Here is an 18494-nt window from a genome sequence, read left to right on the forward strand (position 1 = left end):
GAATTCTTGAAACTTTATAAAACATGTAAACAATAAAGAAGTCTTATTTAATAAGGAATAGCAATTGATAAATCTATACTGTTGATAGATAATCTAAAAATTAACTTAAAGGAAAAGTTTAGGAGAATATGAATTCCATGTACTGAGAGAACAATAATATAAAATACTACTTGCTACTTCAGAAGCTTAGTTTTTCTCTCAGATATTTCCATCTCCATGGCTTTTGTTAAAATTGACTTTAAAAATTATGGAAATGGAAAACAGATTAGTAGTTGCCAGGGATTAGAGACTTGGTGGAGAGGAGATAGATCTAGGTATGGCTATAAAAAGACAATAGAAGAAATGGTAGTGAGAGAACTGCTCTATATCTTAACTGTAATGTAAAACTATGATAATGTACTGTAATCTTGCAAGAGGTTGCCATTATTGGAAACTGGGAAAGGACTCATGAAATCTCTATTATTTTTTACAACTTCATGTTGATCTGCAATTATCTCAAAATAAAATTTAAAACTTAAAACTGTAAATAATGAAACTCAGTAGCAATTTAGTTTTGTCAATTTGAGAACATGTTGTAATAGAAATAGCTAAAAATAGTATCCAAAGTATTAAAGTTACTATGTGTACAAAATGTTTGGGGGAAAATATTGAATTTATGGAGGTCAAGATAGTTTATAGTGAAATATGCTTTATTTCTTGGAGTAGTATAGTATATTATAATAGGAAGGCTGATATTCTTAGGAGTAGTTTGGGATTTTCTGTTTTTATTTTTCATTTACCTATAATATTAATGTAAATCTTGCAATTCTCATCCTAATCTTTCTGTATCATTTTTTGGGGGTCAGTGTATATTTCAGTTGCTTTAGTGTGCATATAAGTAGTTATATTATGTACATCTTTTTTGTTCTGTTCTAAACCCAGGGCAAGAAAAATGAAGAAATTATGCTAATTTTTCTATGATATATCTATGTTGTTATTTAATTCTTAATACTAAAAGGTCACTCCTCGCATATTTGTACCATGATTTTACCATTAAAACATCCTTCAGGTCTGAATGACTCCTTCTGTAAAATGTGGGTTCGGGTAGGGATGGGTGATCTCTATTACCCCTTCTTAATCTACATGCTATCACTCTCTAAATTAGATTCTTATATAAGTTCTCAAATGCATTAGGCTCCTGGAATAGAGTAGAAGCTGCCAAAGTACACCAAAGAGACAAGTGTCACACATATGTATGTGGTAAGAAATACTCCTGGATGAGATTTAGTTGGAAAGATTGGGAGACACATTTTTAAAACTTCTCCCATACCAAAATGTAATTATCTGAATTGTACGTTATCTGTGATAGATGGGCAGCAATTACTGGCCTTATGACATAATATTTATACTTTCACGGGGAATTAGGAAGAACATCCCAGAATTGCATGGTTAAGCCTTTTGTTTGTTTATTTATGTTTCTATTTATTTTCTATATCCAAATATAAAAGTATTACTGTTTTACCATGTTTTGTTTTTACGAATGAACATTTTTATCATTGTATGTGGAGGGAAAAAGAACCCTAGACAATATCTTCATTTGGAATCTAAAAATAATTATTTTCTGATGAAAAACAGAAGCATATATTAAAGGAGGGAGATGCACCATAAAGTTTGAAAAAGAAGTTCCCGTTCACATTCCTTAAGAGTAAAGTTCCTTTGCCTCCTAGTTCACTGAAAATGATTTTGAAGATCTGCTCAGTCTCTGGCCACTTCAGATTGGGTCTTTTTCATGTCAAATACTTATCTCTTTTTTCTTTTTCTCTCCCCCCGCCCCTTTTTTCAGTGTGTCTCATGTTTAAAGTACTTTGAGCTTTTTAGAAAACTTCATATACTTTAATGACCCAAATTATGTGCTTCCTGGTACAACCACTTTAAGACTAACAAGACAGAATAAAGTTTCTTCCTCAGGTTTAGATATTGATTTTTTTTTCTGCCAAGAATGCTATTTATTCCCAGATATGCCACCCTTAGAATAACTTCCTCCCTAGACAATGATAATCTACAAGGCATAGAGATCAATATCAATTATCTCAATTCAGAAGTGAATAATAAATCACTAAGTCTTAAAACATAAACAAAGTGGAAGAACCTGTCTAAGCCTTTAAAAAGATAATAAAAATATTGAAGGAAGTGTGACTGGAAAATTTAAGGAAGTTCTTGTTTTTTTTTTACTCAAAACAATTTTTTTCTTGATTAACTAATTATTCTTATGTATTTATGTGTTCAGTTCTGTGGATGATCATAAATGTTTAAAAAGGCAAGATAGCTACACTCATGGAAATGTCATAGTTTACTGGTTGGAAAGTGAACATTGATATTTTTAAGTGACTTAGAATGGCAAACATAGCAATATCATTAAGCATATTAAACAAAGGGATTGACTTCTTGTTTTATTTTGTCTATAAACAACCACATTATTATAGAAAGCCTGACTGTGTGAGGGTTAGATTGTCCAAAGTGTGAACAATTATCTTATTTATTCCAAGTGTATTTTATTTTAAAATATTTCTTATTTTACCTTTAAAAATATTTCCGAGTTTCTGGCCATCATTTTATTGGTCTGATTGAAATGAAATTTGAAACAGTAAAACTTTGTAATAGAAAGGGCCAATAGCATGAAAAATATTCTTGAATTAAAAAAGAAAAAAATAAGTACTTGTATTTACTACACTAAAATAGAACAAGCTACAAACCCAGCACAATCCAAGGTCTTTTCCAATTAAATTTAAGTTTTATTGGATGTCAAATATTACAAACTTAATTTTTTGGAAATGTAGCCCTGTTTTACAAACTAATTATTCATTGAGTTAAATATAAAAATGTTAAACTCCTTTTTTTCTTCTAAAACTATTAAAAGTAGTAATATAATTTGAGAAAGCATCCTGATATCATGAACTTTGAAACTTTGATAGTGCCTACTTATGAGAACCAATTAATCACAAAAGACAAAAGGCAACATCTTCCAGATGCGAAGCTATAGGTTGTCTAACCATATTCACAGCTGAAAATTAATATTATCTAGAACTCATACTGATGTAATTACATTGAACTTGCTACTCCAAGTATGACATAGAGGATTTGCATAGTTTTATAAATAGAACAAGTGGGTAATCCTTGTTTGTTATCATGGAATTTAGTTTCTTAAAAATTTTTTTTTAATAATAGGAAATTTACTGAGTAAAAAATTTTTAACATTGTATTTTCTTTCAGCAATGGTAACATTTAATATAGATTCCTAGTCTGGGGGACCACTTTTAGAATTCTTCAGTTTGATCAAATTTCTACCACCTGACAAAGTACCATGGTCCCCGATCAAATTTAACATGTCTGCTACAAGCAACCTCAGTGTAAACAGGAGACATTGCCGATGATGAATTACTGATTTGTTTGTTTTTCCTCATGTACCTGCTACCATCTTCCTTCCTTCTAACATAACCCCTTGGAAAAATATGTTGTTATGACCAGGAATTGCTGTGGCACCCCTATATTCTCATTCTCACTACCTTGATTGAACCATGAGCAGAACTTTACTTTGCAACAGCTACCTAACTAGCCAGCTAACCAGGTGTTCCTGTCTTATATTCAGGTTATTCGATGTTGAAGTCGGAACACTCATCGAGTAGTTAATGGAATGACAAATATAGTAAAGTTGTACTTCAGTACTTTCTGCACTAATAATCTTTTTCCAGACCCATTGTTGAATTTATAATCTTTTGAGGTTGTCATGAGAAAGAACTTACATACTCAAACAATCTAAAATAGCAAATATTTGCCCTGAAAATTTTTTTAAAAAGTCTGTTGTGCTTACTTCTTATGTATTTTGCTAATATGGCCCTGGCTACAGATTTGAGGGCAGATGCATTCCATAAACCCCACACTCTTATTCATCCTCATTGACTTTTCACAGGTGCTCTCTCTCACACCTGGGCATTTTCCCGGAATTCAGGAACAGTCAGGGAGAATGACTACCAAATGAGGACTTGAAAATGAAATTGGCTTTAAACTATTACCTGTCTTCTTTTATGTCTAATATCTTCTTTCATGTCCTAATGTTGTCATTGCCATAGAGGAAAAAGCAAAGTGTCTGTGTGCATGTCTGAAATATGACTTCAAGGCAAAGAACTAAAAATTAAATAGATCAGTGAAAGGAAAGACCTTGGACAAGGTCACTTAGATTTGATTAAATATATTAAATCATTTAATATTATTTTGTGGAATTTAACTTATTAAATGCATTCCTTTGATCATCACACTCAAAAAGTAAAAAATATGCCATGGATACTTTTAACAAAATAATATTAAATCAGAAGGCAGAAAAACTTTCAAGTCTAATAGGTCACTAGTAAACATTTTCTCTCTTGTAAATAATACATTTTCTTTAAGTTCCTACCTACATTCAAGACACTTGATCGCTCTTTAATTATCATAAAAAGGGGCAAAATTATCTCTATCATATTAGAAAACTAGAAACAACCTCTCCCTATGTCCCAACCCTTACAATTCAACTCTCTCTCTCATTCAGGAATATTTCTTGATTCCCTCCGCCCCTTTCTTTTTATTCCTCAGTTACTAGCTTAGTTCCCATTCTAATTATTTATCACTTGAATAACTGGTATACCTTTCTAATAAATAACCATATTTCTCTTTTTGCTCCCTTATTTTCAATTCAGCCAATATGCCACTGTCAGCATGGTCTTTTACATTATGTGAATGCTATTCAGCTTTAAAATCTCAGTGGCTTACTATAGCTTCAAAATAAAAACGTATTGAGTGGCTGGGAAGATTTTTTGTGGTTTGATTTGTATCTATATTAATCAGTCATGCTTCTGTCAATCCTTGCCTTTTCAATTAATGACTCAATTATATTAAACATTCAAAAATTACCTAATAATGTGAGTTAACATTTGGTTCCTTCTCCTTGGTGTTACCCCTAGTACATAGAACAATTTATCTCTTTTCTTATCCTAGAGAATTTCTATTCATTTCTCATGTCTCAGTTTTGTCAGGAAATGATTCTATCATTCCAATTTTCAAGTACTTCTCTTATTACCACTGCATAAACTTTTTTTCTGTCATTTATTCATACTGAAATAGTATTGTGTTTATTGTTGTTTGAAGGTACCACTGTGTCTTAGGGCTTAGCATAATGTTTAGCATATAATGGGTATTCATCAGAATTACAATCTACTAGAAAATAAACTTCTTCAAAGTAGGCACCATACATGTGTCATTCTTGTTGAATTTCTTGTATATGTTCAGTGCCTGGCATAGAAGCTTCTCATTAACCTTTATTGATCCAATTCATGAATGAATAAATGAATAAATTAGCAAACTTTATTCCATTTCTTTAATATTTTTCTGGATCCCTGTGTTATGAATATCTCGGACCAAACAGTTTTCACAATTTATTTTAAATTTTAATACACTCAGGCATAGGATATTTAATTTAACTATTCTATAATTTTAAATATCAGATCTTTGTGCACAGAAAATCATATTAATTATAACAACAGAAAAGCATGTATAAAAATTATAAAAATTATTATATAAGAACTTTTTCTCTCATAATCATTACACACTAACGCCTTTTGTATGTGTTGTTGTGCTCAGGCCGGTACACACACATACATAAACAGACATGCGGCAGCTACTGAATTTCAGTTTTTTCCTACTTGTCTCTGTTCACATGTATTTGAAATAATAAAATAAAAAAATCACTAAATGTCATGATAGAGAAATCAAACTCTCTAAAATTGTATTATCTGTAGACCATTGAAAGAGTTCATTTAACATTAATTATTAATTTGAGGCTTCTTTATACAATTTAATATCAAAATACAGTTTACTTAATACTACATAATTTGATGCCTCTACCTCTTAGTTAGTTATTATTGAGTTTAGAAATACAAGGTAATTAAAATATTAAACAGAATAAAAAAAATAAGAAAATATCTAATCATGACAAAAATAACAATTAAATATTCTAAAGACAAAGCGATTTGAGTTATTCATAAATCAGCAAAAAATTAAGTAGTTGGGAAAATCAGTAGCAATAGGCTATTGGTCAACTCTATCATCTTCCTAGGTGTTATCTGTAAGCAAGTGTAACATGAGGCAGACCAGAATGGAACAATTGTTTTCACTGTCTTATCTACATTCTTCCTTCTCTTTAGAGAGCTGCCATTCCTTGACTCTCTCTACGTATGAATTTAAGTACAATTGTTATCCCAGAGATGGTTGTGAGACCCCGGACTTAAAGCAATCAGTAATTGTTCATAGATAAGAATGTGAACTTATTTGGTCCAATAAGAATGAATCCCAGGACAGGAGTGGGATATATGCTAGAAGAATTATTCTACTGTCTTAATGTTGTAAGCATAAGAGCCTGAAGCTAAGGCTAGATGAACTGGGACAGGATTGAGGTAGACAATACAAAGCACAGAATGCTTCCTATATAGAGAAAGCAGAGCTAAGAGAAAGAGATGGGGAAATTTGAGATCTGAAGCCAGAATTACCCAGGAGTTATAGTTTGTTAGCCAATAAGTTACTTTTTTGGGGGCTGAAGCCAGTTCAAGTTGGGTTTTATTTCACTGGCCACTAAAAATATCTTGCCCTTTATAACACCCAAGGAATAAAACTCTTTGCTTAGCCAAATTTCCATAAGAGGTTTTCTTTATTATATCTTATTATATCTAGTGTTTAAGCATATGCCTTTATATCTAGAGTTATTCTTTAACTCAGGATTTATGAAAGCACTCTTGCAGTTATTTTGTCTATCTCATCTTTCCTATTAGAAATCACCATATCCATTTCATAGATGAGAACATTGAGGTTAAATAATTTATGCATCACCATGCAGCTGTTAAATGACGGAACTAGGATTCTAAATCAGACTATGTGAGCCCAGAGCATATGCCTTCTTAATTGCAACAAAATATTTCTAATACCAGTTTACATATGATAAGTTGAAATAAGTAAGTAGAATAGACCACCGGTGGGTACAGCAGAAATATAAGGATGAGAGACTTGACTGTCCATTGAAGCTATTGCCAGGTCTCATCTCCATTCTAGAAGCATTGAAAAGATAGACCAATTTTAGATTGGATCTGAAGGTTCAAGCTTGCTTTTAGAGAAATAAGCAGGCTGGTTAGGAAAACAAGTTTTGAAACTACTTTCTTTATATATCTTAGAACAAAACAGAGTCTAATATCAAATTCAACCCTCCTGGCTAAAATCCAAACCTTCTCATTATTCTTAAACCAGCCCAAGACCTCCTGTCCTCCCTGGGCAGATGGGTACTTACAGACTCCCTATCACTCCAATCTTTAGAGATGCAGCCAATCTTGGTTTTAAAGGGCCACAGCCAGGTGTGGATATGAAATTTGGTTATTTTCGCAGAATAGTATCTGACAAAGATGGTTCTGTAAAAAAAAAAAAAAAGTCTCCTTGGAGAAAAAGGTCTAAGGAATATGGGAAATACTGCATAGAATAATCTTTGTTTTGGAACGTATAATGTACATTAATAAATTAAAAGCTATGAGATATACTTCAACAATATTCATTTAACACAATTTTTTTCCTAAATGAATTTGACAATATTTTTCCTCTGCAACATTGATTAGCATTTTATGCTGAGAAACACTGACACAAACATCAATATGAAATTATAAATTATGTTATAACACTTGTCGTTTTTTGATACTTATTTGCTAATATAATCACAAACTCACTCATATTAGCAAAAGAACAAAAGTACAAATATGAAATTTACAATTTTTTAACATTCTTATTGTTTAGGACTATGAAGGGTTTTTGATTGTATTTGATGAAATTTGCATATCTTGTCATTAAAACTCTAATTTGATTAGTGCTTACCTATATCAAGTAGATGTATAAAATAATCTATATTTATTTTGAAGGTCACATACTTGTACTTTCAAATGCCTAGTACAGAAATATACACAATTGTTTATCATGATATGTGTGTCATCTTTCTCATGAAATAGCCTCAATTCAGAGTTCCAAGTTTTCTAAGCAGCAAGAACACTAAATACATATAATTAGACCAGTATGAAAAGCTAAGCTCAATTATACCCCTCAGTGTGAGTCATATGCAGACCTTCCCAGGTTTCATTTTCATGAGCTTCATTCTATTCAGCTACTGTATCTAAAAAAGATTAAAACCTGAAAGATACTAAGAGTAGAACAGACCTGTGCTGAGGGAGCTCTCTGAGCACTAACACTTGAGAATATTTGGCCCTGATAAAAATGATTGTCAGATTTTTTAAAAGCCTTGAGCCTGCAAGTGATGGAAACTTGTTTACCTCTAATAGGAATAAAGGAGAGATAACAAAAATGGGCTTTTCTATTTGAATTTGGTTCAACTTTGACTAATTAAATTATATATCCCATGCTTTATCAGTCACTGTTTTACAAACAAAAAAACTGGGAGATGTTAAAGATGCTACAAGAATCCTATCATTATTGTATAGACAATATATAGATACATTCTTACTAACTTTTTATAAACATAATTCTAAAAATGAAATATCTCATAATATGCTGTGATTAATATTATCATATCTCCCCATATTTATAGGGTCAGTTTTAATCCCTGAGGGTATACAAGGCCATACTGTCTCTATTAATAATATAAAACCTACATTTTCAGATGTTTAACACTGGAAGTATTATTTCCAGGAATAAGTAAAAAAATGAGTGTCAATCTCTATCACTCTGAATTTTATTTTCTCTTGAATTCTTTCATTTGTTGTCTCTGCCATTAATTAGCAAACTGCCTAGACATACAACTTACCCTTTAACCACCTGTCCTGGTAGTACACAAAAACTGCTTTGTTTGCTAAGAGTCACCTGACACATATGAAGGACTTTATTAAAGACAATAAAGAAAAAAAAATAGAAATTAGGCACTACCTATATATCTGTAAAATAGGAGGACTTCAAAAATAGAGTTTGGAACTTACCATATCAAGCTTGCTTCCTATATACATAAGGGCAACCAAAATTTAATTTACTCTTTAGAGTAAATATTTCTATGTTAAGCCTGCAGCTGTGACATGAACTTAGAGTTCTCTTGCTTGGATTCCATACCAATGTGAGGCTACCTTCGCATGTACTAATCAGGAATCACATCATAGCTATTTTGATGCCTTCACAATTGTGGACAATCATATTATTCTCCTCAAATGCCCCTCCACTCCATTGATATCAATTTTATCCACATGCCTTGATTAGACCAGTACAAAATGAACAAAAGGGATATTTACCACTTCTGAGCGGGGTATTTAAAAGTCACCAATTCCTTCCATCATTTTTGTTTCTTTCAACAATAATACAGATAAGATTAATTCGTAGCTCTTAGTCCCCATCAGCTGACCGATGATAAATATATACCGTGAGGGGGAAAACACGTGTTCCCCCTCACGGTACATACAATAACACGGATCATGTGTTATTGAATCCCACTAAAATTTTGGAAATCATTTGTTACCACATCATAACTTATGTTAATCTGACCAATAATAATGGTCAAGACCAAGGGAGGCAGTTTCTACTCTGGAGGCTATCAGGTTGAACTTTTACAATATATTTTATATTTTCACTTAAGAAGTTTCTGTGCTATTTCTTCTTCATAATATTGAGACAATGATAATGACCTTATTTTATGCTACATAAGATTGGTATAATGATAAATGAGAAAATACATTTAAAAATGTTCTTTACATTCTACAATCCTGAATAAACATTTTAATAGTCATAGGAATAACTATAGGTCAAAAAATATGATTTTTTTAATATAACACATGGATCTCACAATTTAATCATTAAAATTTTGTTTGTAGAAGGCAAAATATCCATTGAAGGAACTAACAGATCATTTTGAGGAGTATTCACTTAGTAGCAGAACTGAAAAACCCACTGGCTTTCCTGAACATCTTAGGAATCATACGGCTTGCACTGGTCAGTCCATTCACAGTGAGTTGAGGCTTCCCACTGATATATCTGATTGCTCTCTGGTGTTTGGTGCCGATGCAAAGGAAAAATGATGTAGCTTTCCGCTTGCAGCCAAAGTCTGCCTGTGGTTATTGGGCATGCCCAATTCTGACAGTGTTATTAATCTTCTGTTCGTGATAAGAGAGAGGCAATGGCAGCAGTAAGGAGACAGTGGTTTCACTATAGAGATTGAACCTAAAGTCAGAAAACCTAGGACAAATATAATTCAAGGGGTTTTACTTCTACCATCAACCCCTGTCACCAATATGAATCAGGCTTTCCTGGCATGCTAGCACCTTTCACTTCCAATCCCTCTGATGAATGAAAGGGTCTTCCTTCAAGTTTACATGTTCCATTTCATAGATGGACTTCCACACTACTCTTTTTTCAGCCCTACTCAGTATACTAACTCCTCAAGACACACACAAACACACACACACACACACACACACACACACACCCTTATCTTTGTAAGTCACTGTTTTCAGTTTGGAATTGCAAAGCAAATTGTTTTAAAGACATGTCTTCTTGAGCAATAAATGTAAATAACTTCTATTTCTTTATTTGTGGTAGAATTATTTAGATAATAGAGCAGAAATGACAGATGTTTGTCAGACATAAGATGCAAAAGTTTATGCTTAAATCTTGCAGTTGTAATAAAAATATAAAGCAGACATTTATGAAGCATCTTGTTTAGTCTCCAGAACAATGTACTACATATTTCCAATAAATATTTTTTGTATTTGTTAATATTTATTCTATATATGTCATTCAGAATTAAAGTTAAAAAGAATATTGGTAGCCATTGAATATCGCCATTTAGGTCAATAAAGGGTTAAATTTTTAAAGCTGAAGGAAAAATGAGATGAATGTAGTTTTTTATTTTATCAGCATGATAATAATATATCACAGAGTTTAGAAAATTTTAGTATACTTTATTAATATTTGTAGATTGCCTCTCTTCAAAATTGTGTCATGTTTTTGATAAAAGCAAGGATGTCTTATAGTAACTCAGTCTTGACTGTAATGCTTTGTTCAATGTTTATTGATTAAAATTTGTTGATTTATTTTAAATAAAACTAAAATATTCTTTTCATTAAAAATTAATGCACTTTACAGAGAAAACCTAGTTTAAAGGATAAGTTTTACCCCAAATTATTCTAATGTCTGTTGTACGAGAATAAAGCCCATAGCAAACATCACATTATGATCTATTCTCTTTCAAATTTCATAAGCAGTTAACATAATTGAATTTTTAATTTAGAATTTATTATTTCATACATTATCTTATTTTATATTATCTTAATGTTTCTTTTCCTCAAATAACACTTATAAAAACACTTATGAGCCATATATTGTTATTTAGATGGTTAAGGCTTATAAATTATATTAAATGCTTGAGTTCAGTTTTTATAATTAAGACATAAAAAATGAAAAAGTCCTATTTTCCTCAATGACCTAATTCAAGAAAAATCATAAAAATGTACTAGACAAAAATAGCTACTCAATCCAGACTTTATAGAACTTAAAATATACACAATTTTCTCAGACCATTAAACAAAACTGGTATTTTCATTAATTATGGAGGAGTCAAACAAAATACTGATTTAATTGTCCAATAATCTTTAATCAATTTCTCCATTCAGGTGTGTGTGAGTGTGTGTATGTGTGTGTGTGCACGCTCATTTAAGAGATATAGAAACAGATTTCTGAAGAAACTAATTCAGGATACTTTAGCTTTTTATTTATGTTTATTTGTCTTAAGGGGGCAGCAAAGGCACGCAAAGCATTGATAGAATTATATCCATCTGTGTCTGGAACTAAAATTAAATGCAAGCATTTTTGTGATAATAGAAGTTAAAGACAATGTGATAATGTTTCTTATTTCAGATCTCTATGAAAACAAAGTCCAGTGTTTTAATAGGGTAGCACCTATTTTGGGCATTTATTAAACATGAACAATTTACCCATTCATTGGAATATTTGTTATATTCACCAGTAGTTTAGTTGAATAGATATAAGGTAGTCAGTGCTACCATGAATTGTGACTGCATAAAAATGTTTTCATAAAGTTAACTCATCTGCAATTTCTTTCTTTAGACATTACTAAAGCCTAGTGGATATACTATGTTAAAAACAAGATGCAAATTTCATAAATGATTTCTTAAGAGCCACAAGGTTCTATACTGACATGTTGATTTCATAAATAACTTAAATATAACTCAGTTGATCTAATATAGTTTGATTTTTCAATAACTTTCAGATTCTGCTTAAAGTAATGTCAAACATGAGTTTCCAGTAGTTGTGAAGTAATCCATGCCTTTTCTAAAACAAGAACTTTACCATTGGGAAATTATTGAATCCTCTTGAAATTACTGGATAGCTATTCATAGTAGTTTATAGCTCTAAAACATGCATTATGATAAGTGACTCTTGTAAACCTTTCCACTTAACAAATACAATACTTAGAAATGTATAAATGCCCTTGAGAATGTGTATTTTTATAATATATGTATGTATCTGTACACATAGATATAAAGTAATGAATAAAAACTTAAGTATTATACCAATACTTCAATCATTTCATATATTTATGTTTATATGTAGTTCAATCAAGCCTGGTGGTCTGACTTCTAAATCTTCAGCAGATTAGAAGCAATGAATTAGTACTAGTAGGCAGGCACATGGAAATGTGAAGTGATAAGACATGCACTATGTTGGAATCAAAGAAACTATAAAAAAAAAAAATCACAATAGAGACTTGAATACATTATTGCCCCAAAAGTATAAGAATAGGTTTAGAAAGCTAAACGGTTAATGACTAAAAGCATAATGTGTTTTCAATATTGTACAGTAACTGAGTTTAAAGATGATGTCATCTTCTAGAAAAGCTTAAATTGTCTTGAAACTCCTGTTTGATAAAGCAGAAAATAAATATCCAGACATTATTTATAATAGTTCAAAATTGTAAATAAACCTAAAATTTAAATAAAACAGAAAAAATAAAATGTTTAGCATTTCCATATATTAGTATATTATGTACTCATTAATTATGTCATTTTTCAATAATAATTGGTTAAAATAAAAATTTATATTATGTTAGGTAAAAAATGTAGAATATAAGAGAATGTATTTAATATGATATGTCTTTTGGTAAAATATGTTTTATATATAATAGTTCACTAGAATAAAACATTTGATTTTGTTGGTTACAGAAATATCGGATCTGAGAATATACACAAAAGATTTAAAGAATATAACTTGAACTGCAGTTTCATAACATGATATTAATTTTTCAAAAAATAAATAGAACTTGAGTCATTGATACATTTTGACTTATCAAAAACATGTTGCATATTCATTCTTTTATGCTCTCAACAAACATGTATTGAACACCCACTATGTATTAGGTCATGGGGATATGCTACTGAGAAATACAACTCTCCAAGTGGTTATAATTATTGGTAAAGATAAATATGCAAACATATTATTGTAACAGAGTGGAGAAAGTGTCTGGCAACAGGGACCACAAGGAGCTATAGAACCACATAGAAGAAGCAAGGAGAACCACACAGAAGACTATGGAAAAGTAGCTTCTTGGAAGAAGTAACAGTTGAGATGAGAAAGATTAGTAGGAGTTACAGATAAGCAGGACAAGGAAGAGGAAACACTTGTAAAGGCCTACGGAGGGAGGATATGGTGTGACTGGAGAACAGAAAAGGGTTCTGTATATCTAGATCAAAGAGGGTTAAGAGGGGAAGGGGTAAGAGAATCTGGACAAGATGGCCCTGTGAACCTTAATAATACTTTTAAACTTTATCTTATAAAGGCAAATTGAGGGCTATAAATCTTTAATGAGTCAAATAGCATGATCACATTTGAAATTCAGATTGACCATTTTGATTACTGGGTATAAAATAGGTGGAAGAGAAATGTACATGAAACAAGGATACTTGCTGCAGTGATATAAGCATTGCAGTAATTTAAGTCAAAGGTTATGGGTTTCTGGAGTAGGATTATCACAGTGCAGGAATTTGAAAGTGAGAATCAACACATAATCAAGGTTGAAACATTGAATCATCCTTGGGTGAACTAACTACACTTAGTTTTATTTTCTGTAAAGACAGGCCCTGTGATTCAGTGACCCCACAAAGGTTCTCCCACCCTGTTAGATGCTAGCTGAACAGCCTGCTAGATTTCTTTTCTTTTCTTTTTAAAATCCAACGCTGACTCTTTATAATACTATAAAACAGAGGTTAAGCCAGGGATTCTTTTTTTCTAGCTGATATTACCTACATAGGGCGATTCAATGAAGCCAGGTGAACCGATGCAGGCCTCTTTGGACTCCTTCACCTGCTAATAAGAGTGCTCCAGTTATCTCTGTTGAGAATATAAAAAGTGAACTTGCTCAAAAGGTGTCACTGATCACTTGCACATGCTGTTGTCAAGTTCCCCTTCTTCAGCTGGAGCTGATGGATAGTCTTCCTCAACTGGCTTCCTCAACAGTTGGCAGCAACCTGAAATGAAGATTTTCTGAGGAAGGACACATTTAGTATTAACAGTTGCTGAGTTTCAGTTTTAAGCTTTGTAAAATGTACTAACTGACCCTTGACTAACCGCTTTGTAGAATCATGGGGGCTAAAGGGAACTATATATTTCAAAAATTGCAGCAGGTCCATTAAACTGACTTAGTGCATATTAGCAGTCTACATATATTTGATGCAGTAGAGGATCATTTAATTGGAGTTGCTTCATTCTGTCATTGCAGTGACATGAAATATTTTTCTAAGATATGTGTTCTCTTTTAACCAGTACTGAGAATAGGTCCTTAAAATTAGAAGAAATATCATCCTATAAAAGAAATAGGAATAATAAGAATGAAGAATCCTTGGTAAAGACAAAATAAATTAATAGATAAATGGATCAATTTTAAAATGCACTTTGAATTCACCATCAACAGAGTAAATAGTTTCTTATTTGTTTTTATTCTGCAATACATAAACATTATCTCTCACATTATACTGTACATAACTGGTGATGATTGGATAATAATAGTGTTACTTCACTTGTTAATCATCCAACAAAGAGAACGTGACTTAGTGATCAATGGCATTAGAATTGCAACATATGGCAAATTGAATGTTTTTGTACTGTGACATTTAGTTGTTTGGGAACATGTACCAAATTAATGGGAACATCAGGTAAATTTAACATCTTTACTGCTTTAATTGATCCTAAGTAGGTAATTATGTTATCTATAAAGTCAATTTGTCCTTTTTCTATTATGTATGATATGCAGTGTATACAAGGCATACACCAATCACAAGGCAACTGCAACATATATGGTGGGAGTCTGCTCCAAATGCAGCCCAAAACATGAAAGAGGAATAAACTGGAAATTGCTCTGTAGCGCATTTTTATTTTTCACTGAGAAATTATCTTACTATTTCTGCTTTAGTTGCAATGGGTGGAGTAAATATAACTAGAGAATTACCTAAAGAGTTTTTCTTTTGGTTTGTTTAAAGTTGCTTAAACTACTCTGAATCTTCGATATCCTAATGTCTATCTTGGTAAATCAAAGCTTTTGCATAATTGACAGTTGTCGAGATTTGTGGACTCCCCTTCGGAAGGAGAGGCAGTCTTTTCAATTTTCTCATCATCAGCAGTTCTTAACTCCAGGAGCAGATTTGGATTACCTGTGGAGATAAAACAACTAATAATTTCCAGATTATCCTTAATGATTCTGATTTGATTGGTCTGGAGTAGATCCGAGCAGAAGTATTTTTACACTCTCTCCAGGGGATTCTGATACACAGTGATAAATAGAAACTCTAAATATGGGTCCTATGACAATAGGGAGAAACAAAACTCCAGTTTATATGGTCTTGTATGACCATATTGACAGTAAAGAAACACATATTCAAATTGAGCAAGATGAGCAGTTAGCAAAATACTGTTGAATAATATCATTTAATGTCTTATAAGTATAAAAGTTTGACAAAGTTTTGATTTTGCTACTGAAAAAATAAAACAAAATGATAATATTTAGATTACTAAAGAGGCAACTAAGATGGCAGTGAATAAAAATTATCTTCATTCTAGTACTTGGTATTTATATAATCGGACACCTAAGAAAAATGTTCTCTGCTTGGAATTGGCAAATAATATTGATATTATCTTAGTACTTTCTATGGTAGCCATATTTCATAGATTAACTTTTTTACTTCTCAGAGCAGCGATAAGAAACAGCAGAAGCTGAAGCACAGAGAGGTTTAGTGACGTGGACAAGTCTGTGAATCTGCTAAGTGTTAAGTCTAGTCAGCCCAATTTGACTCCAGAGGCTACATTTCTGACCCCTATGCCAGCCTCTGTATTGTATACTGAGCAATCTAGGTCAGTTTCACTATGGTCAATAAGCCAATACCTGGATCTGACATAAAGGAGACTGAACGGACTCCCTTCTGTCTTGCAAATCTGTCTCTTCTGTGTGCATCTTGCAGTGATCTTGCCTTCTATCTAACTCAGAGAACAGACAGCCTCCTTGGCTGCCTGCCCTTGCAGAAGGCTGTGGTGGTCCCTGGAAGGAAAGGAGAGGTATAATCAAAAGGCAGTCATTAAAAAACCATAGCCTTTTGTTTTCAACCCTGTGGAAAATATAAAATATTCTTTGATATTTGCCTACTTAGATGATAATATATTTTCCTATGCGAATTCCTGATATTCCAAGAATTCAGAATTATGGTGAAATTAATTCTCAGTTTACATAATTTTTATTGTTTTTTTTTTTTTACTTTATTTTTATCTTTCCTTTAGTTTCTATATGTGAAAAAAGAGAGATTTGATCTCTGAATCAAGCCATTTAAAATTAAGAATAGAGGTAAAATTCACATACATGAAGGCCACAAATAAAATTAAGAATATGTAAAGTATTCATTATACTCTAGAGTTTATAGCAAAAATCATAATTTAAATAGAAACATTAGTTATAGAAAAAGAAAGCTGGTAGAAGCTTTCTTTCTATTTTGTGTTTTTTAAAAAAGTCAATAAAGTGTGGACTTAGATACTGAGTGAAGATGAGTTTTGATGAGGACATCTAGTTTGCATGTTACATGGGTCTAAAATAAGTTGAACTTAAGAGATGGATGGACAGAGATATTAAGGAAAATATTCTCACCTGTGTGCCAAATAAAATAGAAAGAGGAGAGACACAGATAGTTAAAAAAAGAAACAAAAAAAAGAGAGACAGACAGGGAGACAAGAGTGAAAGATAGATAAAGAAATAAATGCATGGAAGTCAGCCCATGGAGCTTAATTCCGAAGGAATTACTAAAGAAGACAATGCAGGAATAACTAGAACTGGTAAACCAGGTAAGCCTGTGACTTCTAAAACTTGTGAAAGTTTTAGTGATATGATTGCTAACAGCTCAAACCTGTGCAGAAGGTTTGGAAAAAGACAAGAGAGTGCTTTGATTGAACTTTGAGATTCTTAGAAGAAAGGTGTAATAACTTTGAATGGAAGAGTTTGTTTCTCAGGATATCAGACAGTGTTATAATCAAGAAAGGCTATTTAAAGCAGATGCATAGAGCAGTCCCCGCCCCCATCCATGGTTTCGATTTTCAAAGTTTCGGTTACCCACAGTCAACCATGGTCTGAAAACATTAAATAGAAAATTCTAGAAATAAACAATTTATAAGTTTTAAATTGCTCGACATTCTGAGCAGCATGATGAAATCTCACACCATCCCATTCCATCCCTCCTGGGATGTGAATGATCTCTTTGTCCAGTGTATTCACACTGTATATGCTATTGCCCATTAGTCATTTAATAGCCATCTCGATGAACAGATTGGTTATCAGAAAGAGAGAGAGAGACCACATTCACACAACTTTTATTTCAGTATATTGTTATAATTATTCCATTTTATTGTTGTTGTTAATCTCTTATTGTGAAATTTATAAATCAAACTTTATCATAGGTATGTTTGTATAGGAAAAAAAACATAGTATATATAGAGTTCAGTGCTATCAGCAGTTTCAGGGATCCATTAGGGGTCTTGGAGTATATCCCTGTGGATTTGGCGTGGGGAGGGGGAGAGCAGGACTACTGTATACTTTAGAGAGTATATTAGATTCAGTTCCTATGGATGCAGTGAATAAAAACAGGCTGAATTTACTCCTTTTCTTTCCATATTGTTAAGTAACCATGCTATTTTCCATTTACAGAACTTTTGTTTTTTATCTCTAAGCTCTTTGCCACATAATATCAAAAGAGGATTATATATTTATAATGAAAAGTAAATTTCCTAAGTGCTTATAAGAGTGTGTCTTTTTAAAATATTTGTTAAATCAACCATTAAATATGTTTAGGAAAAAGTTAGGAAACAGTATATATTAAAATCGTATCATTTCCCCATAACGTCATCTTGTGGATTTAATTCAC

This window comes from Pteropus alecto, unplaced genomic scaffold (assembly GCF_000325575.1).
Source record: "Pteropus alecto unplaced genomic scaffold, ASM32557v1 scaffold20, whole genome shotgun sequence".
Taxonomy (NCBI): Eukaryota; Metazoa; Chordata; class Mammalia; order Chiroptera; family Pteropodidae; genus Pteropus; species Pteropus alecto.